The sequence below is a fragment of the Taeniopygia guttata genome, chromosome 2 (genome assembly GCF_048771995.1).
Source record: "Taeniopygia guttata chromosome 2, bTaeGut7.mat, whole genome shotgun sequence".
Classification (NCBI taxonomy): domain Eukaryota; kingdom Metazoa; phylum Chordata; class Aves; order Passeriformes; family Estrildidae; genus Taeniopygia; species Taeniopygia guttata.
The window spans coordinates 16,040,376-16,064,992 of record NC_133026.1 but is presented as its reverse complement, the minus strand read 5'-3'; the positions used below and the strand labels follow the sequence as shown (position 1 = coordinate 16,064,992).

Sequence of the window (24,617 nt, the reverse complement as noted above, 5' to 3'; positions counted from 1 at the left end):
GCTCAGTCACATCCATGACTTGCCAGAAGGAGCTCTGCGCAACGAATCCCGGCAGCCCGGCAGCTTTTAAAAGCCGGAGCACTCGCCGTGATTAGATCCGCCGTGAGCTCCCCCGCCCGCTCCGGCACGGCCGGCGCTGCCCGGGGGGGGGCTCGGGGACCCGGCGCTGCCGCACGGAGCCGCCCCCCCCGGGGAGCCCCGCGGGCAGAGGAGCGGCTCCCGGGGGCTCCCCGGGGAGGCGGCGGCGGCCATCTCGGACCCGGCGCCTCTCCTCGCCCCCGGGACCGAGCGACCGCAGCCCGGCACCTGCCGCATCCCCTCTCTCGCCCGCCGACCCCTCCCGCGGAGAATCCCTCACGGCGCGCCACGAGCGCCTCGGAGCCCCCCGCCGCGACCCTCGCCAGCTCGCGGACCCCCGCGGGGCCGCGGCTCGTACCTGCGGCCGGGCCGGATGCGCAAGAGCGGCTCAGCTCCGGCTACCCGCGGCTCCGTCCGCCCCGGCTCCGCATCGCCGCTGCCGCGCTGGGCCGGGCCGGGCGCGCCGCACTCCGCCCACCGGGGCGGGGCCCGAGGAGCCCAACGGCCGCGCGCCCAGGCCCGCCCGCTCCCAGGGCCCGCGAGCCATTGGCTGGCGGCGGGACGGGCCGCGCGGGGCCGCGCCGCCATTGGCCCGCGGCGGAGGCGGGAGCCCGCCCGCGGGGGGCGCGTGACGCCGCGTGCGGGGCTGGGCCGCGGGACCCTCGCGGAGCCCTCGCGGCTGAGCCCCCTCACGAGCCCCTCACGAGCCCCTCACGGCGCGCCGAGCGCCGGCCGCGGGAACCCCTCGGGTTCGGCCGCCGGGGCTGCCAAAAATTCATTACGGCTCTGTCCGAAAGCGAATGCAAAGCTCTTCACAGAGTTACCATTTGTGCTGTTAAGCTTCTTCTTATCTTTGTTTATTTATTATACCAATATATTTGAGTTAGAACACCTTTGCATGCACGTATTTTCTTCTCTAAAAATTTGTTAAAATTGTTTGCTGGATATATGAATTTGCATCTTGTTTGGACCTTTCCAGTAGCAGAGCCCTCAGACCTTGCAGGCGAAGGTTGGAAACCATCGGTCAGGGCTGTGCGCAAGGGAACAGCAATGACCTGCAGCAGCTGTTTGTCCAAGCCCGGAAAGGAGTAGTGGTAAAGCAAATTAATTCATTTGTCAGCTCCGTGCGTTTTGTTTAATGCACGTGCCAGCAGTGAACCACATCATTTCACTGTGATCCAGCTATTTTGTGATAATGTTATGATGTTCCTCTAATGCTTATTGGAAATATCCTTAAAAGGTGCGGTGGGAAAATAATTCTTCGGTTTGCTTCTCCTGCTGGGTTTTACTTCCTTCTGTTTTGTTCCACTCTGAAGCCTCGATGTTAAGGCAGACACGATCCCTCAGGCTGGGTCTGGGTACCTCTGCTATGCTCCCGGTGCTGCGCGCCCGGGGGACACCGCGCTGCTCCAGCAGGGAGCCAGGGCGAGGAGCAGGATAATTAATATTGGTATGCGATTGAGATGAACAAACTGGCAAGCTGGGTGGCTTCCCCACAAGAAGAGGCTACAGTCCTACCTGTGCGTGAAAGAACAAGACTTTACTCATTCAGTGAATCTACTCTTAATTGGTTTGCTCTTCATATAAAATATGCCAAGGATTTTTCAGTCTTTTCCAAGCAAAGGAATACGCTGGTATTGTAAATATGTCTGTTTGCTACAGCAGTGCTGTCCCACATCCACACAACTCAGCATTTAGTGCACTGGACAGCCAGCCTGTAAAAGTGCTCCATAGTCTACAGCATGCTGTAGTGATACTAGTTCCTGGCTAATCTCTTCAAAAACCACCATTACAGGTGGTTTTGGACAGCTGTAATTTTCCTGCACTGAGAGAGGCCTTTCAGCATTGTCTTCAATCAGCATTTTGAATGAAGTGCTTAATTGTGCCAAAAATTCATTGCAATACGTAAGCAGTTCCAGAAGACTAGTTTCTTACAGTTTCCTCTCATGTCTTTTATTACTAGACATATGGTTCTGTAGTGTATAATGCAACTACTCTCATTCAGCTTCTTTTGACATTTGTTCCTATTCAGTTTAAAATTGCAGTATTTGACACACTACACGATTACAGGATTTCATTATGTTGTCAGTCATTTTTTGTTTAGATGAACAAATCATTAACAATTACTTCCCTTTTATCCATATCTTCAAAGACAGGATATGGTCCTTCCTTTTGTGATCCATCAGCAGCTGAAGCATTCCTGAAAGGAAACCTGTTGAACATACATGGTTGGTTTTTGAATAAGTTATTATCAAAGCCAGTAATTACAGTGCCTAGAAAAGCTAGACACATCAAATGTAGCTCAGTTCCTGAATGAATACATATTTTTTGTGGGTTTTGAGATCACATTTTAGATATTTATCTCACTGTCCTTTTAAAGAAATGTTTCACAAGTTTAAGCAAATGCCAAGCTAATAATTTCCTTCTTATTATGCTGAGTAGCACCTAAGTACCTTTTCATATCTTAAGACTTACTCCATTTGGAAAATTAATTTAAAAGACAAATAGTTCTGAGTTCTGATACTTTATATGCAAACTTTTAGTTGTGGTCAGGCTGTTGTTGCAGAAATTTAAATTCCCCAGGATGAAAGTGCTGACAGACACTAAGCAACAAAACTCCAAACATGAAAGCCAGAAAGATAAATTGCCATTGTGCCCCTCCATGTATTATCCTTCCTTTCCTATTGTAGGGTTTGGCAAGAGTGAGTTGAGCCCTCTATTGGTTTTGAAAAAGGGCATTTTTCAAATCCAAAGCAAAACAACTCCTGTAAGCTGAACACTCTGTAATAGCAACTGTGATGAAACTAAGGAGACAAGAAAGAACTTTCCACAGGTCAGTGCTTTTTCCAAACCCAGGGGTTTTTCCAAGCTATCTTCAAAGAACATTTTTCGACATGACTTTGGTTAAGAACTAAGCATCTCAAAATCATTAAAACAGTCCAAGTCTGAAAGTCTACGAGCCAGACTAGAAAAAGATGGTTAAGGAGGTAACTTTATGCAGGGTAGATGACTTTCTCCTTTTCATTTCTTCACAGAGATTTTTCTGGTGGAAAATGGCAGGAAGAAATAAGACACTTGAGAAGTTGTTGAGACATTGGTCCCCAAAACATTTTAGATATGACTGATATGTCTGGGGTATTTTCTTCTGTCTTGCTGACATGGTTGGAAATCTGCAAAGGCAGCATCCTACATCTCTCTCAGAGGGATGGAACAGTAGAAAATATCTCAGGTGGTACATTGTCTGCATATCACAGTACACATTCCACCCACAGAATCTTCCTGGTTTCCTCTAAAGATTTAGCCCATCACAAGGTGTTGGCATCTCTCTTTTCAGTTGCTAAGTTGCTTTTACAAGGCAGTTAAAAACATATTAAATACTTTCCTAAAATTATTTTTCCATGCAGGCAACTGCTGTATTTGGCACAAAGATATTATATGATCATTAATGGGAAGTGAAACTGAGCCAGTTTCTCTTCAAAGTGTGGCCAGCCCTGTGGGACAATTTGAGAACTCCTGTTTCAAATATGTTTAGTTGTTTAGAAACTGCTTTGGTGTTATTCACCTCCTGACACTGACACTTTTGCTGTGCATAGCTGAGATTCTTGCATAATTTAACAGAGTCATCTCAGGTGTCTCCCACTCTGTTCCCAGCGTTCAAGCTGTGTTCTCTGGGTTGTGGCATACAGTTTATGGCACATTACATTTACTGAAGAGTTTACACGAATTGCTTATTTAGAAAATTTTCTAGAAGACAGGTTGGATGGGGTTTTTTTTCAATCACATCTATTTGATTTACTCCAAAAGTACTTATGACAGCTCTCTTTGTCCGAGTTTATTTCCTTGGTTTTTCTCTGATATGAATATAAACAATATTATTCTATTTTTTTATCTCAAATTTCAACATCGTTGGTGCAAGTGAAATAAATAGCCATCAAAATTTTCTTCTGTTTCATTTTAAATACTTGCTTATTTTTTTGTGTTACTGTTTCATCTTCATATTATTCCAGCAGACAGGCTTGTGGATAGCACAAAGGACTGGCTAAATGGAACTGGAACCAGCAAAATATCTGTTTCAGTCATTGCAAACTGAGGATACTGGAAAATATAATGTTTCAGTCATTGCAAATCAAGGATACTGGAAAATATGTTAAAATGGTTTCATTTATTAAAGGCATATTTAGTTTGTTTTCTCACTTTTTCCTATTATAATTGCAAAACCTTCTGAATTTTTTTTTGTTCAGCAATACTCTGAAGTATTGTTATCTAGGTATAGTAAATGAACTATGCAAATTATTTTATTGAAAGAACATGCACATTTATGTGTACACATTTTTTGCCTGGTCTTCCTATTACAGATGCAACTTGTAGTAACATTCTAGTTTGTTAAAGCAAAAAACTGCTCTAGAGATTCCAGATTTCTGAGTGATACAGTAGAAATCTGTCATGCTTGCATAGGGCACATGGAGCTTGAATATAGCAGTATAAATAAATATTGAAATATGTTGAACATTATTTTTGTTGGTTTAGGTTGAGGAATTCTTCTAGCTGCTCATAAGGTAATTTTAACTTTCTTCTTCCATTATATTTATAAAAGTCTCAAAATACATCATTTTTTTTCCCTTCACCTTGTAAAATTTTTCTGTCTATAATGTTAGTCACGGAATACTAGGTTGGAAGGGACCTGAAGAATTTTCTGGTCCAATCTTTCTTGGCAAAAACATCATCCAGACCAGATGGTCCAGCATCCTGCCCAGACTAATCTTAAAAGTGTCCAAAGTTGGGAAATCCACCACTTTTTTTTGGGAGATTATTCTAGTCGTTGGTTGTTCTTGTGAAAAATATTTCTCTTGTGTCCAACTGCAATTTCTGCTGATGTAAATTGTATTTAAGTATCTAGTATTTAAGGGGTGGCTACCCCTTAAATACTAGAACCATTACCTCCATCAGGTCTCCCTTGAGCCTTCTTATTTCAAGGCTGAGCAACCCCAGTTCTCTCAAGCCTTTCCTCACGTGGCAGGCTTTGAGCCCTTGGATCATCTTTGTGGCCCTTCTCTGGAGCCTCTCCAGCTGCCCACCTATTTTTTGTGAAGCAGGGACAAAAACTGAATTCAGTAATCCAGTTGTAGTCTGGCAAGTGCTGAGTAGAGCAGGATAATGACATCTTTATCTTTGCTGTTGATGCCCTTGTTGATTCAGCCCAGAATCCTGTTGAATTCTTTGCCACAGCAGCAGACTTCGCACTCATATTCAACTGCTTGTCCACCTGGGCCAGGTTCCTTCCTACTGAGCTTCTCCCCAGCAGCCAGTAGACCCCAACCTGTGCTGCACTCATGGATTGTACTTTCCTACGTGCAAGACCTTACTCTTGTCCTTGTTAACTTCATGGTGTTCTTGGTAGCTCACTCTTCCAGCCTATCCAGGTTCTCCTGCAGGGTGGCTCTTAATCCCAAAGTGTCCAGTTTCCCACTCAGTTTAGGGGAAGCAAACTTCATCAGGGTGCGCTTGACCCCATCATCCAGATTGATTTTCAAGATATTAAACAGTGCTGGGCCCAATATTGATCCCTGGGAGGCCCCACTTGTGGCAGGTTGCCAGTTTGAAAAGGAGCTGTTTGTCACCCTGCTCTGGGTGCAGCCTCTCAGCCAGCTCTCCCCCGTGTGCAGCCTTGTCTAGACCATAACACCTCAATTCTCTCAGAGGAGCCTGATGGAAACTGTATGAAGAGCCTTGGAGAAAGGCACCTAGATAATGTCCACTGCTCATCCCACATCAACTGAACAGGTTACTTTGTTGTAGAAGGTGATCAGGTTGTCAAACCTGATTTACCCTTGGTGAACCCATGCTGGCTCTTCCTAACCACATCCTTTGTCTGATAGCCCCAGAAGGATTCATTCCATAATTTTCCCAGACTGAAGTAAGACTGATGGGCCTAAAATTTCCTGGATCCTCCTTTAAGTCATTTGTATAGATGGGTGTGACATAAGTCTTCTGGGTTGCCCCCCAGCCTCCACAATTTCTCAAAGCTTGAGGAGGAGGAGAATGGCCTCACAACAACATGAACCAGCTCCTAACACCCTTGGGTGGATATTGTCAAGCTCCATTGATTTGTAAGGGTCATCTTCCTGTAGAGTTCATCCACCAACTCTTCATTCACTGATGGCGGGTCTGTGTTCCCATCAATATGGACTCTTGTTCCCAAAGCCTGAGGCTCAATAGTGCTGGTAAAGAGAGGTGAAGAAAGCCTTGAGCCTTTTAAGTGTTGTTGGTGACTAATTCACTTCTCCTGTTTAACAATGGGCCAGTATTTCCCTTCTGTTTCTGCTTGTTGATTACATACCCTTCCTTGTGGTTTTTGACATCTCTGGCCCATTTCAACTCAAGCTTTTCCTTTTCTGACTGCATCTCTGCACACCCTGGTAGTTCTCAATGAGTATTCATTCATTTCTATCTCTGGTACATGTCTCTTTTAATTTTGAGCAAACACAGAAGCTCTCAGTTAAGCCAAGGGGGGTCTCTTGCTCCACTTGCTTTCCTTGCCTCCAAAGGGGATGAACATTTTGTGCTTCCAGGAGAACATTCTTGGAAAAAATTCCCAGTGCTCACTAACTCCTTTATCCTCCATGGAATCCCTCCCACCTGAGCTCTGAGTGAGCTTAGTTTGCTCTTCTGTGATCTCACGCCTTTGTTGTAGTACTAACCTTCAGTGTACTCAGCCAGAAGCCAGTGTTTTTCTGTGGCACCACCTTTAGAATTTCTAGTATATGATAATTGCTCCTCAGGATGCAGCTATGATAGGAGTACACACATATGCAGATCTGACCTTTTTATTCTGCATGCTTGGTGAGCATGGATGTTTTTGTTGTGCATAAGCTGTTTTGAATATTCACACAATTTTGATAAATAACAAAGGTCAATTTTGTCCCTACTTCAAATATGCCTTGTTCTTCTTGCTCAGTGTTAAAGTTTTCCTTACTGCAAACATTGGCATCCTTTCTGCCATTCAGTTTATATACATATATATATATACACATAAACTTGACCAATCATGGGAGTCCTGTCCAATTTGTTGAGCTTTGCAAAACACCCATTGATGGTACTCCATCCAGCTTGAGAAGTTCTGTCAGACAACTTGGAGTCTTCCTGTTCTGAAAAGTTACATTTTTTTACATTCATTATTAAAGCTATTTCAGGTTTAATGGTAGCTGTTTTTCAATACACAAAATTCAATGGCTTTTCATACAATTCCTCATTGCATGATCAGTGGCCATCCCTTATTTTTCTTACTAGAATTTTACATGATTTATCAGTCCTGGTTTGCAGTTAAAATACTTCCATTATTGACATGCAGAAACCAAACTTCTCCTCAGAGTTTTGCTGCCACCTCCTGATCCCTGGCACACCTACTGGTATCTTATTTAATATTCTTTAATGGTTTGGATTTGCTTATCTAAGCCACCTGCCACCACCAAACTGCACTGTACCAAAAGCAGGCATGTCCTTCATACTTCCTTAATGCTAATACTATATTTTTAAATGGTATTTGGAGAGGATACAATATACAGTTGTTTGCAATACCTCAAAAACAGGGTATATGTATGAGTTTATTGCTGATGCTGAAGTTTTTTGCAAAACAACTTCAGGATTTGTGGAGAAGTTGTGAAATAATTAGAGACATAATGAATGCAGAGTTTAGAATGTATCATCCCTAATTAAGCTTCCACTTTACTTTGCTGAACTCCTGGGAGGGTGAACTGCTTGCATCACAAGATAGTTAAAATGTCACTGCTTTCTTTATCTTTCCTGGCAGTTACAGAAAACTACTATTATTAATGAATTTGGATGTGGCTGCAAGCCAAAAATGTGCTGTTCCATTAGTGTGATCCTGCATCTGCATTTTAGTCTTCCCTTCACAGAAAAGTCTGCTGCTCAGAGATCAAAGTCAGAAGATGGGAAGTGGAGTCCACTGTGTTTTTGAATGGCAGGCGGAAGTATGAAGAAAAATAGAATACAGTCAGATAAACAGTTACCATTTCATTTTAATTTGCTATCTAATTGCCTAAGCTCATTTGCCTACATTTTCTTCACAAAGACCTGTCTAATCCTCCCCAGCACTAAAGCAGGGAGCAGAGTTTGCTGCTCCATTCCCTTTGGGCAGTGCACGGAACTGAACAGAAAACAGATCTCCCTTTAGTATATCCTAAATTATCAGCATGTACAGCTGATTGAAGTATTGAGCTAAACTGTTAAGAAATGCATTAGAAAAGAGGCCACTGCTCAGGTACAGACATGACACCAAGACTAACAGTAAATATGCAACTGCAGTCCCACAAAAGCACATTAACTAATAAAGATGAGGGAGCCAGATGCAATTTTTCATAAATTAGCATACACTTATGGTATGTTTTGAGTTTAAAATTCTCTCATGGGGTAACTGATGCTGAGTGCTTCTGACAAATAGTCTACTCCAGAGGGGTTGCTGTGGAGCTAACCTTGTCCTCCCAGTTCACAGATGTTGCTATGTATGTGTCTGCAAATTGGGGAATATCAGAAGATAAGCCACAGTGTCTGAGATGCATCACCAGCACTTGTGCATTTAGAGAGACTTTTCTAGACTGAAAAATGAGAACCTATTACTGATAAGTAATGTAAGACGAAAGATGCTCATTATCTATCCAGCTATTACCAGTCATTATTAAGCATACTTGTTCTCTATCAGACAGTTAAGCTACTCTTTACTAGACTTATGTGACAAAAACTGAGAGCCACATATTTCTCCAGATGCCAGGAAAGACACCTGAATTTAATATAAATTTTCCTGCAGGACCCAGCAAGATCTACACCTTTCTCTTGCACCTAACAAGGTATGGTAAAACCTACACTTAATATCAGGATTGCACCCAGCTATACTGTTCTTAGTCTTCACCAAAATGCCTCAACAGCAAAAGATTGGAAGCTTCCTGATAAGTGCCAGATACTTAAGATCTCATTGTCTCAGGCAGTAGTGAGATTGGTCTCAGATCTACCTCTTCCTAAGGAGAAGCGGACATCCTGGGAAGATTGTGAAGCAGTCGTTGCTTCTCAGCCTTCCTAGAACTCCTCCTCTATGCTTGGGCACAAGCTCCTGCCTGTGAAAGGCGATTTAGACTAACAGGACCATAAGCCACTCAGGATCAGCAGAAATAGGGACCATGAGTCTGACCAGAGCTGGTGAATGGCACACTCCTCTGTGCTCACACTCTTCTCTGCCTGCTCTGGAGGAGGCTGAATTGTGAGCTCTACTCTCTCTGCAACTGGAAGATTAGTGCTTTCTGAATATGAAGGAAAGGCAAGTGGCTGCAACTTGTAGCTGTCACTTTGTGTGAGAGTGGTGGTCTTTCAAGTCAATATTTTTACCTCCCTAGGCTGGATAACAGATTGTGGCTCTTTGGTTTCTATTTTTGCTTATCTCATCTAGAGTGAATTGTAAGCAGGCTGTCTTTGCTTGTTGCCTGCCAGCACAAGCCAGCCAATCTAGTGCAAAATCTGATTATAAGTCTTTTATTTTCAACTCACTTAAACTCTAGTACTGTCCAGATCTGCCAGAAATGCTGCTCTGTCTCTACAGGGGATTGGTCTTTCCTGCCTGGAGAATACCTTTATCCCCATTCCACTCTTGTTTTTTTTCAGTGTATGTATGTGCACATATAAGGGAGGAATGGGAGGGAGGAACAGCCCTCCTAAGAGACAAACATCCATTTCTCTCCCTAAGCTGGAAACCTATTTAAATCTGCTTGATGGGAATCAGCCCTTCAGCTGATTCCCAACACATGCACAAGGTAGAGTGAGCTGCACTGCTGAGTTTTTAAAGAGCCCATACAGCCTGTTACACAGGATTTGACATTTCCAGTGTAGGACCCTGCTTTCAGCTGTTTGTGCCAGGCTACCGATTCACACTGGAAAAGTCGATACTGGTTGTCTGCATCATATGGGTATTTTTCTTGCCTGGGGATAACATCAACCAAAGGGTTTAGTAATTTCTGAAATTAAATTAAGGAAGGATATTGTTTTTCAATGCGAAAAAAAAAAACCCCAAACTTTTTATGGAGAAAGTTTGGTTTGAAATTGCGGAAAGGAGGCCTTTGTCAGATGCTTTTTCATGCCCCAAAGAAAATCTACTCTCATGTGCCTAAATTTTAGGATATTTCAAATCCCCATTTATGGAGAGACTTGCTGCTGCTTAAGGGTTAAGATTGTCCCAGAGCAAGCTTTTGACTTTTACAGTTACAGTCCTGTTTGTGCATCATTCCCACAGTTCAAATAAGGCTCTCCAGCCCCTCTCAGCTCTTGGCCTGGGCATGCACTCTCAGTACAAAGCCACTACACATGGTGCAGCCCAGGATTATATGATGGAGACAGAATCTCCCAATAATGGTTGTTTCCAGCTGGCACATGCTGGGCTGGACCCGAGCAATGAATGGAGAGCAGGGCCACTTTGCTGCACTTTCAGTGACCTCTCTGTTGGCATCCAGGCAATGTGAAGTAAGAAACCACTTGATTCAGAGGTAAGCAGTGCAAGAGAGAGATCTGAGGCCTTCCTGTGGAAAACCAGCAGGTTGAACTGGAAGTAGGAGCATGTGGGGTGAAACCTGGGACTTGCAGAGGGGGCAAAAACTCAGGATTGGCAGGACAGGGATACTGTCCCTTGTGAAGCCATTAGAGAAAATGACAATTGGTAGAGACTGAAAATCCATAAGAATATTGGGGTTGTAGGCTAAAGAGATATATGCAAGATAGGGAAAAAAAAAACTGCTCAAGAAACTGAGGCACAAGAAAAGGACATTGATAGAGAAGTTGCTATGAAGAGGGGAGATGTTCTGAGAGTGCAGTCCCAGGAAAGACACTGGGCCTAGAAACTACTGGATGTGGGTGGCTTTGGCAAGTGGACATAGTGAGCAGCCCCAGATGAGAGAGAGACAGGACAAAAGAGTCAGGAGAGAATTCAGAAAAACTGGGCAAGGAGATAGAATAAAGGCTTGGCTTGGAGCTTGAATACAAGGGCTTGTTTTTAATGAGTGTTGGGGAATGAAACAAATAAGGCAACAATTGCATCAAAACAAAAAGTAGCCAAATTGTCATCTATTTTTCAAAGACCTGTAAGTGTACACTCTGAGAAGACAAGAAGAAGCCCAGGACATGAGCAGCTGCCTTGTTTGGACACGGGACCCACCCTTGCACTACTTGCATGCTGAACTGGCCACTGCCAGAGGGGACCACGCCATGCCCACTCAACCAGCTCTAGCAGGGATGTGGGAACCCATGGTGGGTAGGTTTGCTGACTGTGGGCATTCCTGGAAGCGACCCTGCAGGCAGGGCAAGTGAAGAATGTCACATGCTGTCTGTGCATCTTTCCAGGGTGGACCAAATAGATTTTCTAATGCCATTTTTACTTGCTCTCCACTTGCCACCACTTTGTGGTCAGGTTGTTGACTGCATTCTGACTCCAGACAACAGTAGCAGAGGTTCTGGCTATCTCAAGTAACAATATGGCTTTTAATGATTTTAAACTATCAATCATATTAATTATGGCAAGATAAAAATGGTGAAATCTCCTGTAGATGAAATGTATTCTAGTATTCATCAAATGAATAGCAGATAATGAGTTTTGTATTTAGCACAGCTTTCTTGAATAGATCCTTGCACTTATTTTGGAAATAGCTCCTGATCTCCCTCCTCTGACCAAGGTGTATGGGCATAACTATGAGTGTTCAAGATAGGTCGATCCTCTTATTCAGGGTTGTGTTTAATGAAAACTCCCACTGTCTCCAGGTTTCTGTGTGCAGAAGGTTGTAATGCCACGCAGATGGCACACAGGCCCATGCATGGTGTTGGTCTTCATTTCTCTCTGCAGCAACATAGTTTTGGTGGAGCCAATCTACTGTCACTTAGATCAACCAGGTTCCATCAGCATTTAAGAGTCTATGTGGCATTTAGGTAGGTGATGACCAAATTATGTTTAATAAGGCTGGTGTTAGCACAGACCACTATAGGAATCACTCTCTGGAGGTCTGGGGGTGGTTTTATTGAACACAACCCACTGAAAATGTTTACCACAGAGTAACACCTCAGTTGTCATTGATACTCTTTGAGAAAGGGTGACTGAAGGCTTCATCCATGGACTGCACTAACCCTAGTAAGATGGTACCAGTGGTTACTGTGAGCTGAAGTCAGATACATTTCTTTCATTCTCTTGACAATACTTTTAAACATAGTGATTGGGATGGTGTTGCTGTTTTGTTCCAGCTGGAACATTTGAGACCTTACCAGGGCACGCCATGAATGGCACCCGTCCTGCCAGGAGAGCTGGCTCCAGGCATTGGTGGCTGCAGCTCAGGAGAGCACTGAGCAGTGCTGTTGAAGTAGCACCTTTGTCTTCAGTAGCTTTTTACCATGTTGTGGGCATCCAGCTCTGCAGCATCAGATGGGTTTGGAGATGAACAGACGTGGATAACACTTCTTTTCCAGTTTCTGTAGCACTTACAGCATTACATTGTAAAACCTTCATACTAAAGTAGATTAAAAATATCACAAACTAATTTCAGTTTGTGATTTTTATGATCTTTTTCCTTTTTCCTGGTAATACCTAATGCTATATATCACTTTGTATGTTCAAAGCAGTTTCTGCATCCTCAGCTGTAGTTATCTTCAGCATGTCTACAAATCTAATGACTGACTTCATAACTTATATGAAGTCAGCACCCAAAACAAAGGATATGAAACTAAGGAGTAGCACAATAAGAACTTGTCTGCTGAAATCTTCTTGCAGAAGCAGACTCCGTTCCCCCAGTGACAGAGTTCTGCTACCATCATTGTAAAGCAATCCTATTTCTTCAAGCAGTCGCCTGTGGCATCATTCACCATTCATTTTCCATCTTGTGCAACAATGAGAACAAGGGTCTGGCAGACAACAGATACTTTTGGTTCAGAAATTGTGTCATACCCACACCAGGCCCAAAAAATAAATATGCAGAGTTGTAAGTGAAAACTATGTTAAAAGTTAGAATTACAAAATTAGCTTTGTCAAGTTTTAGTGGTTGATTGTGTAATAATAATACTGTTGGAATGTATTTTTTTTTTCTGAATACAGATCCATTTATGTGTTCTACCTGTTTGGCAGCTCACAATATTTCTCTTCACAGTGGGTGCTGAGAAAAAAATTATAGGAAATAAGAAAACAGGGAAATTAATTTGGACTGGTCAATGCAGGCAGATGGAGCATACTGGCATTATCACTGCACTGCCATTTAGTATGAGAAAGGCCAACAGAAAGGGTTCAAGGACATTTTTGCAGACAAACTCCTGGAAGCAATTATGTTGGGATAAGCATAGGACTACACATATGCTGTTTTATAAGAAACATTATAGTCCCTCTATAAAAGACTTCTGCACCAGAAAATATGATTTGATTTTATAAAGAATATCTGGAAAGTAGACAAAGTAAGTGACTGACTTTTCTTCAACCTGATGATTCATGTGTAGTTCTGGAAATACCATAATAACAATAATCTTGCACAAATAATGTGGTAGTTTCTACCACTGAACAGACAGAGAGAGAAAGAGGTGAGACTATTGGTTCCAGGTTGTTTATGCTGTACATGTGTCAGCAGTTTGTGTGCAGTCTGTGTCACGGTGTGCAGGTGGCCTTTAATATATTCTATGTAAGGTACTACCTTGAAGAATTCCAGCTTTTTGCCCACTGATTGAGTGGGAACTCAGAACCAATCTTCTCTCTGGAGCACTCTCCAGACAGCATCAGAACTGCAGTGTTACTAAATACACAAATGAAATGCAAAAATATTGAGGGAAAACTTGTGGACCAAGTATGCTGCTTACTAAACCTGTTTGTCGTTCTAGACACCAGCAAAGCAAAAGATAATGAAAAGGACTCTTCTATTAAAAAAAAAAAACAACCCAGCCTGTTTGGGATATGTAATATTATTTCCTTTCAGAATCAGGTTGGCAATGTCTCTTTAATGTGCAGCACTGTGAACTTAAAAGAAATCTCATTATCAGCCTTACCAGCCTTAAGCACTTCATCAAGTATTCCATGACTGCTGGCTTGCAGATGCTGCAGTTAAGATGCTGGGTGGTGGGGTTTTGTTTGTGTCCCCTTAGGTCTTTTTCTTGTTTTTGTATGTGGCTATAAATATCTTCCCCCTGAGAAAAGACATGAAAGTACTTACATAGACATTAATTAGATACCATATGAATTTTTTTTCCTCAAATTTTGGAGTCACAAAGCATAACTCTTAATTACTCATTTTTGTTTGGGGAATAGTAGTTTCTTCCTCAGGCATATATCAAGATCATCAGAAACATGCATAATTTCTTATCCAGAATTCTTGATTTCCCCTGGCCAACTTTTAATAAATAAGAAAACATTTATGCCTGAATCAAAGAGTTATGCACCCCTGAGTAAAATATCCAGTTCTTCTGTTGTGGGTCTTAGCACGGTGCATCTATCATGTATTGTTCACAGAGATCCTCGAGAAAGAGATCAAAAACAAGCATAGTTAATTTCAGTTAATGTCTTAGTATCTAAATTAAAGGCAGAAAACTTAATTCCAATGTAGTCCTATACAACTGACTATGTAAGTAACTTTAAAAATCTTTCCCTGCCCCAAAATAATTGATAAATGAAACCATATCTCCTAGTTTAGACTACATCCAGAGAATAATACATGCTCATGCTGTATATCCAAGCATGAAGGAGACTTCCTTTTGCAAAATCCAAGCATGCGAGTTTAGGTTGACTGGGGTGGTATTTTGGGGAGGTAGCTTTCATTGCAGCAGAAGCTCATAATGATCCACTGGTGTCAGAAAGAGCTACAAATAGCTGAGACAGGGCTTTCAGACAGATGATCCATTGAAGCCATGATTCACTGTTTGCAGTACTTCAGACTTAAAAACTACTTCTTGCAGTTCCACTCCCATCAGCATGAAGGAAACAAATGCGGGGCACAGGACTGCGTGCAAGGACTGCACTCACAGCTGCACAACCTCCACTGTGCTGAAGCTTTTGAAATAACTGTGCGGAGGAGGATTTTGTAGAGACATCTGAAGGTATCCTAATGACTTCTAGCCTTTGATGTACTTGGGTTAACCCAATTCAGATTCTCAGTACACACAAAATAGTAAGAGATCTTTTAATGTTTAGTTTCTTTGGTTTCTTTTCTTCCCTTTTTTTAAACTCTGCTTGTTTGTTTTTTTTTTTTATTTCTGCTTAGTTTCTAAAGAGTCAAGGCTTAGATGTCCATGTCTCCCCAATAATTGTTGTATTTGTTTGAATTAGATATTTGAATTTACTCAGAGGTGAGTTTAATTTTGTGCAAACAGGCAGCTGAGAGAAGAAAGAAATCAAAAGTGGTGACTCCACACTGAAAAACTACAAGAGCTTAGCTCTTATTAGTTGTCAGGGAATCTGTTCAGGGAAGAGAGCAATGTCTGTCAACACCCAAACCACTATAAAAGCCCCTGTGAAAATTCTGTATGGCTAGAAAATGGGGGAATCACAGTACAGACACTTGGTGTATAGAGTGTTGAACCATTGCCATTTCTTTGTCCAGTGTGAAACAGGGGTCAATCATTACTTATGACTTGTGCCCTCCTTTCCTTTCCACCTTGTGCTGTCCCAATGTCCCCCAGATGCATCCTGGAAATTTAATTCCTGCCTCCTAACTAACACAACAAAAATTTACGAATTCAGATTTGAATTTTGTGTATTTGCCATCCAAACCAGCATTTCAACTACCCCCTGACTGCTCTGCCAAATACATACTGTAAAAAGCTCTCCTGTGGTCATTTGCTATTTTAATTTGATTGCAGATGTTCCTGCACTCCCCTAAGGCTGGCTGCATCTCTTTCATACTTGGCTTTCATTTGCTTTTCCAGCCTGTATTCATATCAGGAAGACATTTGTCTGAATCAGTGGCACACCCATCCTATGACCGTAAATTGGCATTCTCACTAGTTATCTTAAATTAAAAGGTCTCAGTTTCTCATAGATATTCTAAACCTGCTTTTCTAAGCTTTACGTCTTTATAGAAATATAGCTCTGGATTGTGAGGAATGGCTTTTGGGGTCCTTAGCACATAACGATCTGGCTGTCATAAAACCTGAAAGAAGATATTTATAGCAATATTTTGAAGTTAGAAATTACTACTATTAACAATCACAGATTACTAAAGAATGTTGTTTAATCTGAAGGAACAGGTGCCTCTTGGCAGTGAATGCCATACAAATAACTCAATTTTAAACTGCTTTAGTGATCAAAGATTAAACCACTGGGCTCAGAAAGAGAACTGGTGGTCACTCAATGCACACAGTGTTTTTCCTCTTTCTAATTTTGCAAATGATGTAAGAGCAGAGCTAGAATGCTGGAGAGGTATGATGAATACATAGATGATTGTGGAAGCACTGGTTACTCTGGTCACAGATGTCTGTCTTTGGGAAAAGCCAACATTAAAACTATGTTAAAGGCATCGCAATGAGTATTTGAATTTCCAAGATGTTGAGGTCCCACCTGTGATGAAAGAGCAAGAGCACCACTGACCAAGTAGCTGTTTTCAGGTGCAGAGTCATATTTTTGTGGAAGAAAAGGGCCAGTCACCCATTTCCCAATTTATTTTTTTTTTAATAGGGCTATACCTTGAAAGTCCAACTCTTCCCTGACTGAAACTGAGCTTGAGCCATGCTTTCTGTGACTCTCAAAATTGTGTTATTCTAAATGCTCTGTCAATGCTCCTGTGAGATTCTGTCAGCTGCTCCCTGACAGCAAAGAAAACTACCTCTATCTTACCCTATGTCACGTGTTGGTCACTGACTCTGGGTACAGTGGCCACAGACCCTCTGATCCCTTTCTTCTATCCAGCATCTCTTTTGCTACATTCCTGTCTTGCACCAAATCACCCTCTTTGGCTTCTCATCCTAACCTTCTTCCCTTGCCACATGCTTTCTGTCCAGATACCTCTCCCTCTCCAGCCTGTTCCTTCCTCAGCTGATTATTTCTTCTGGGTTTCCCCAAAGCAGCAACAGGGTCCAAAGTAGTAAATGGGAAACTTGCTGAGGAAATCCACCTCAGTCAGCCCCAGACTAGCACAGAATCACTGAAGGCAGGATCTTTGAAACATCAAGCTATGAAACTCTATCTAGACCAAACTGATCTTGCTAAGTCTCATAATTAATCCAGGCTGAGTTGGATTTCCAGGGTGGCTAAAGCACTCCTGCCAAATTTAATGCTTTTCCTCCAAAATATGGGGCCTTTGAGACTGTCTAAGGATGAGGTTGCCATTCTTCTTAATGTGAGGGAAACTTATACTTGTTGAAGAGCAAAACCATTTTGGCTGAAATTTTTATATACAGTCTGAGGCAATTCTTGGTACAAGCACACATACATCGCACGTATTCAGCCTTAGGCAGACACCTGCCATGGAAAATGTGAGCCCTGGTGGCTGAAGACTGACAATAGCACCAGCAATGGAAAATGTGGTCTAATAGCAGGAACTATCAGGCAGTATTCAACAGGTGAGTTTTCCCAATGCCACCCTAAATTATACCACTACTGGGATCTTTTAAAAGATTCAATGAAGTTATAGAATGAAAATATTCAATCTTTAAAAGATTTAATGAATTGAAGATTCGATGAAGTTATTTGTTCTTTGCAGTAATATTCCTCTTTAAGACCTTTGGCATGTTCTTGTTCATATAAAATAACGATTTACGGAAATAGAGGAAGTTGAAATCCCACCCATCCTTTTCTTTCCTGGATTATTTATTTTCCATGTGAGATTAATGAGTTTCCTGCAACAGGGCTAGATCTGTTCACACATTATGGAGATAAGTTAATATTTATTTCCTTTTCTGAAGGCGAGCAGACACTTTCGTGTTCCCCGGTTTTTAAAAGCAGACAGTATGTCAAACAACACTTGAATCAACCATTCTAAATTATAAAATGCCAGCTTTACATTGCTGACTGTAGTTAAACAGACTGGTAAATCAGGGTAAGCTGTACTGCTGGATGCTAACATGGAAGCTTAACTTAACTGGCTTCTTTTTTTTTTTTTTTTTTTTTTTTTTACCAGCAGATACTTTGGATATGTAAGGGATTTTCTTTAGTTTAGTGCCTATCTGGTTCAGACTCCACTGCTGTGTGCAGTGAAGCTCACAGAAGCTGGTTTCCTATGGATTTCTCTTCCACATCCCCTTACCCTCCCAGTTCCTTCCTGCACCCCAGAGCCATTGCTCCTTGCTGCGATGTCTCCAGGTGCCTGGGCATCCCCTCTGGCAGACTGAAGGCATCCTGGTGCATCTCCATTTGATGGAGCCCCCCTCCAGTGGGTGCTGTTCCCTTTGCCCAGCTAGGGACGCCTGGCATTCATCTCTCCCAGATACAGCTGCCGATTTTCACTTTTGGACTTTCTCTGTCACATGCCAGGAAGTGGACAAGTGGCAGAGGGCAGGAGGTAGGCTGGGGAGATGTGATGGGTAGATGGTGTGAACATACATGCTACATTTCCCAGAGAAACCAGGTTAAAAGGAGCTCCTTATTGCCAGGGCATTATGTAAAAGAGATGAGAAATCCTGTGTGTGACTTGGTTCAAGAGGCAAAGGATATTTGTACAGTAATTTAATTTCTTCTTCCAGGGTCATCTTCAGTGCACCACTTACAGATTCTTCCTCTCTCTCTCTAGTAAAATCACCCCTAATAGCCAAGGAGAAAAATAACCATTCTCTTCATGTATGATTTTAAATTTTCTGTTTTAAAAGGTAAGCTGGACAAGTAATTTGAAAAAGTTACAGCTATCTTAGGCCCCTGAGTTTCTAACTCCCTGCTGCTGAAAGTGTGAATCGGGGCAGGGCAGCAGCAGTTGGTGGAGCTGTGCCAGGGTAAACGAGGGGAACTATTCCAACCATGTGTGCAAACTCCACCAGAGATTTACTCACCTTCTGAAACCAAAGAGCTGAAAGTTCATTCCAATTTCACTTATCTGCCAAAGCTGAAGTTCAGTAATTCATATTTTTAGATTAATAAATAATGAAACAGCTATACCAGAGCAGGGAAGGCTTTGATTAAGCATTTTATAGCAAGTAAAAGAAAAACATTGAATCTTGTGCTCAGGAGCTGGCAGCTACAAGAAGCAGGAATGCCTTGGTTCAAAAATATCTGTATTAAAAAAAAAAAAAAAAAAAAAGGAAAGAAAAAGAAACCTGGGAAGGTTATTTCCTATGACTTTACAGGCAGCACAATAAGACTGGCAATTCTATAAGGGAACTGTCACAGATACAGCTTTCATTGTCTGCTCCCACTGCTACAAATAAAGAATAAGAGAGCCTCTGACTCACAGCACTGGAGCAACAGTCCCTTATCTGACACCCCAGTCTCAGCTAGAATGAATCTTTCAAGACACATACTAACTGCAATTGAGAATTTCACAGCAAGTAACAGGCAGGCAGTGTTACTACCTCATTACCTGTAAACCTTGTACTTCAGAAGCCTGTGTATGAAAAGCAGACCTGCTGTCTGAGCACTATGAGCACTCAATGTTGCATTAAACACCCTCAAAGAGATAATTCTGCATGTTCCAAGGGTTCCCTGGATCTCAGTCCTTCCACTCCATTAGAGGCAGTGGCAGTTTTGGAGCTCACACTTTGCAGTCCCCTCCCTCAGAAGGGGGCCTCCTCCCTCTGAAACAACAGGCAGGATGAAATCAGAACAGGACAACTCATTTCCTACTTGCTGTTTTTAGAAGAAAATAAAACATAAATGATTGCAGAAGTTCAAAGAGCTGACTGTAAAGTCTTTCAGAATTACCCTGAGGCTCTCAGGAAGAACAAGGTCTGACAGGGTTCATAGTTTTATGTTGTTAGGCAGGGACTAAAAAAGATGAAAGTCTGTCGTGCCTCCTTTTCTCTTTTCCATACTCATCAGTAGCACACAAATAAGAACGAATGGAGCAGCTCAAGAATGTTGCTGCCACAGAGGTACAGGTTGGGAGAGGATTTCTCACTGAGAAAGTAAGTCTTTTTTTGCAAGAAATACACCATCCAAATTCCAGTGCTCTATAAAGGAGGTTTTAAGTATTTTCCCCATAATAAGCCATTTAGATTTTTCCTCCTTAATTACAGTTTTTTTGAGATAAGTTCTCAGGCATTTTATTTTTAAGATTTGAGAGTTGCAAATGAAGATCAATGTGACCTAGAAAATATATTTGCTCATTTTACATCTTGCCTCAGCCTTTGTTTTTAGTAACCTGAAAATTTTCATTACCTGTTCTTGAAATGGTTTCAGTGGGCTCTGAGCAGAGTGCACAAGCAACAGAAGGGGGTTGCAGACAGTGAAAAATGAACTCAGGTCAGGAGCTGGTGAATTCTGGTTGCTGAAGACTATATATTATGGGACTAGTTCCCATACCTCTTTTGCCTTGAGATTACACTGCTACCTCAGTGATGACCACACCTCTTTTGCTTTGAGATTACACTCAGCTAAATTCCTAATTTATGGACTACAGAATGACTCAATTACATTTCCTCCCCTCCTAGCTACATCACTCTTGGACTTAAACGGATGTAGTTTCAAAAAGAGATGAACTTTGTTCCCTTCTCATCTAATTTTGTAGCCTACTGACTTACAGTCATTGGTACTGTTGACATAGTGTTTTTCAGTTGAGAAGCAAGTTAAAGGGGTGTCTTATTTCCAGAGCAAGAGCCCCAGCATCTAGGCTGTTACACAAACCTGTGTGGGTTGAAATGGAAGTTGTCACACTTGCTGCTATCTTAGGTGGGAAGAAAGCATGGAGCTGCTCAGTCTGGCAAGGTGGCTGCATGTCTGGACAAGGGTGGTAGTAGAAGTTTGGATACAAATGATGCTGAGGTGCCCATAAATTCAGGCACATAAACAGGCTTTTTGTGATTGGTCTGTTGGGCTGAGGCATTACAATTTCTCCCAGGGTTTGCCTGAAGCATGTACAGGTTTTTCTTAGACCTCTCCCACTATGGTTGTCCTGCCACCCAAGTAGTGAGCCAGAGAGTCTTCTCTGCCACTGCAAATAAGACTGGGTAGTTCTGGCTTCAACTGTAACAACTTCTCTCTGTTGTCCCCTACTGCATGCCAATGCTCAGGGCTGGAAGCTGCTCTGCTGTGACCCTCTGATAGTTGTGCTGAGCTGCTCTTTCCACATTTCCAACCACCAGATTTGAAGACTTGTCAGAGAAAGGTGTAAGCGTTCATTTTCTCTGGAACAATCTCTAGGAAGAAGGACCAAGAGAGTCTTTTTCCCCTGAAAGGACAAAGCTGAAGGTACCTTATGGGAATAGAAAGTAATTGCAAAGGTAGTAGCTTCACCTTGGTATAAGATTCCTGGCATCTAAAACTTCCCCGGGTCCTTTAAATGCTGGAGGCTAGGGTCTCATGCTTTTGTGTACTTGATCTTTACAGACAAGCAGAAAAAGGAATTTTTCAAATAAAAATTTGGGAAGTTTCTTATTCTTTCTAGATCTGTAGCAATGTACATCAAGGTTCATTCAAGGAAGGTTTTATGGTCACTAGGCAAAAGTATTCCTAAGGGTGTATGATGAGATTATTGTGGTGTGGAGACTGGCAGGTTTATAGCTGTAAAACATTGGCAAGGAAGCACTAAAGGAGGACTTCAGTGTGAAATATGAAATTGATTTGGCATTCCCTGTGAATTTAGATTCCCCTAGCTATGTTCTATACTTACTGTCACAGACTCGTACCACAGGAACAAAAAAAGTAAAAATAAAGGAGGAAATAGTGGAAGTTGAAAGAATACTATAAATGCTCAGAAGGAGCATTTATACTATAAATAAATGTATAGTATACATTTATACTATAAATTCTCAGAAGGAGAATAAAAAAGAAAAACAATCCTCTTCCTTTAAATTGGTGCATCTTTAGAGATGCTGCTTTAAAGTAAAATGCTTTAACAGAAATTTGGTAATTGCCAGTATCCCTTAAAGGTCTTTTCCACTAGCTTCAAAGTTAAAAAGTAAATTAAAGACTCATTGTTGTCATGAGTTGACATTTATCTTGAGCTCATTTGACATGAACAAGCAGGAGCTCCATCAAATGCTATTCCAGTGTGGTGTGGCTACACACGAGCTACAAGAGCTTTCATAACCAGCCAGGAAACATAGGCAGTCCTGACATGTCACTGAAGCCAGTTTTTGTTCTGTTCAGACCTACATTCCCCTGCTTCCCTGGAAAGGAGTAGGGCATGACACCAATATTTGCCACTGGAAGACACATCCCCCCCTCTCTATCCATCTCTATCAGTTCCCAAGTGGTCGTACTCATCATGAAAACATTATTCATCAGAAGCTGGCCACATCCTCAAAACACCAAACTTCTCATTTGTAAAAAAGGAAATTAAATACTGGTGTAATTTACCTTTTTTTTTAAAAAGAAAACAAAGGCTTACCCAAAGCAGGATCTAGCTGGGGCTTAGCTAGCCCAGGTTCATCCTGCTGAGCCCTTTCCCAGGCTCCTGTACTGCCACACTTTGCTCCTGGTGCAGTGTACAGTTGCAAGCTCTACACATAACTGAACTCAATGTGCTGGGCAGCTTTTGCCAGTGGGGAATGTGATTCACATGCTTAGAAACAGAAATAAATATTTCCCTCTCCTAACTACTGTAAGATTTTCCTGATATAGACAACAAAGAGAAAATAAGCTCTGCAGATGTTATGAGCAAATACTGACCACTTCCTCTTTGAGTTCCCATTGTCATTTTGCCCAAGTGCTGCTTTCTTGCTTCTGGTGGCAATCACACACTTACCTTTACCACAAAGTGAGTACCAGACAGGAAAGCACCCACCTCAAGGGTCATGTCTACACCAGCAGTGCTTCAGTTTATTCTGCAGTAGGACACAATGAGACCTGAAACCACAAGATATGAGACCTTGGGACACGAGATGCCTCTGGTCCTGTGGCAGGGAATCCGTGGGCTACAGCTGGGAGGTATGGGAGCTGCCTGGGGTGGAAGTGTGCACAGCCCCTTTCTGCTGAGCAGTTCACTCTGTTACCTGATACACCACACACTGCTCATCAACACCTCAGAAGAGCCATCCAGTTTTGCAGGAGAGATACAGCAGAGATGTGTCTGCTTAGCTGCAAACACCTGTAAAGGTGTTTCATGAGTGTAAGATACAACTGGATGGGTCAGTGACAATAGGATGAGGATGTAGTACTGCTTGCCAGTTGCCTTGGGAAGAAAGTTTGTGTCTGTATGTGCTACTGTGGGTCACATGCAATATGAAGGAAGAGCTTTCTGGCAAGTGAACAATGGTTTGCAATTTACACCTCTACAAAGGACAGCAGTGCTAAGTATTGTGTGAACATCAATCATTGCAAAGAGGACACGGCACTAAGGGATCGAGGCTAGCACAAGAACGTCTTGGAAACCCCCCTTCCCCCTGGAGCTGGGCTGCCTCTAGGAAGAAAGTCTGAACCTACAAGAAGGCTGCTGTGCAAATCTTCAAGAGGCCTTGAGAGCAACCATGTGGAACCATGAATTCACCATCTTGGTAGCCAGAGGACAGATGCAGCCAGTCTGGAATAATCTGTGCAAGTTGGAATACGCATGTAAGTCCAGAATGACTGGTTTTGTGCAGTGGCCCTTTGCCCACGAGTTCCTGTTCTCTGGTGTGATCCCCCAAAGGTGCTTGTAGCCAATCTGTAGTGTAGGCTCCACTAATACAGTATTTCTGAACTGGCTCAGTGCTGTGTTTACCTTCTGATGATCTGCTCCTGTTCTTGCTGACTGGAACCTGCAAGTTGTGTTCTTGCAGCCATTCTCACAGCCACTGCTGTGTAACTTCCCAGGAGAGGAAAAGGGAGCTGGAGATGGTTTTGGGAGCAGCTTGTTCTCTTTCCAATCCATGTAGATTACTGCATTGCATCTCTGGCTTAAGGATTTGAGGGATGCCATCCTTGAGGCTGTCACTAAAGATGACTCTAAGTTAGCAAAGCTGTTCTCTTTTTTTGTTCAGTTGGAAAAATAACAAAACAAGATAAGATATAAGAGGTGAAAAAATCTCAAATGAAAAGAAATCCTGGACCTGCAGAAAAAGACCATCAGTTGAGCAATACAAGATACTGCAGTCAGGCTGTCTGCAGATTTAAACCTGATTTGAATCCTGCTTTTTCACTGTCATCAGTCAGCTGGAGGAATAAAACAGCTAGTGGCCAAAGCAAGGACCAGACTGTGAAAGGATTCTAGGTGCTTTCACATGCAGATAGGGATCCATCAGGACTTTACAAGTTTCTGTGCAGTAGAAAACAATGTCACTGAGCTGCTGAACACCTTTAGGATTGTGGACAAGAGTGATCCTAAAGGCATATGCGGGAACTGAGTTGTAAAAGATTAACATGTAACATGTGTGTTCCCTGGTCCCAGAAACAGCAAGGAAAGTGTCAAATCAGGAAAGCCAGAGGAATCCCAGATGGCAAAGGAATCTGCAGGGTGCAGAGGGATGTCCTGCTGCTC

General features: G+C 42.4%; 1 protein-coding gene across 5 annotated transcripts in view; it reads right to left on the bottom strand.

Moving 5' to 3' along the window:
- MPP7 (MAGUK p55 scaffold protein 7) overlaps positions 1-23,931 on the bottom strand; it is a 170,508-nt gene extending 146,577 nt beyond the window's left edge. For 3 of the 5 annotated variants that reach the window (XM_072925408.1, XM_030264445.4, XM_030264447.4), the window contains exon 1: positions 437-581. The gene's annotated coding sequence lies outside the window, so the exon portion shown is untranslated. Of the gene's footprint in view, positions 1-436; positions 582-14,133 lie in introns of those variants that run through there. The other 2 variants (XM_072925409.1, XM_072925407.1) reach the window with 2 other exon arrangements.
- Between the last annotated feature and the right edge of the window lie 686 nt (positions 23,932-24,617).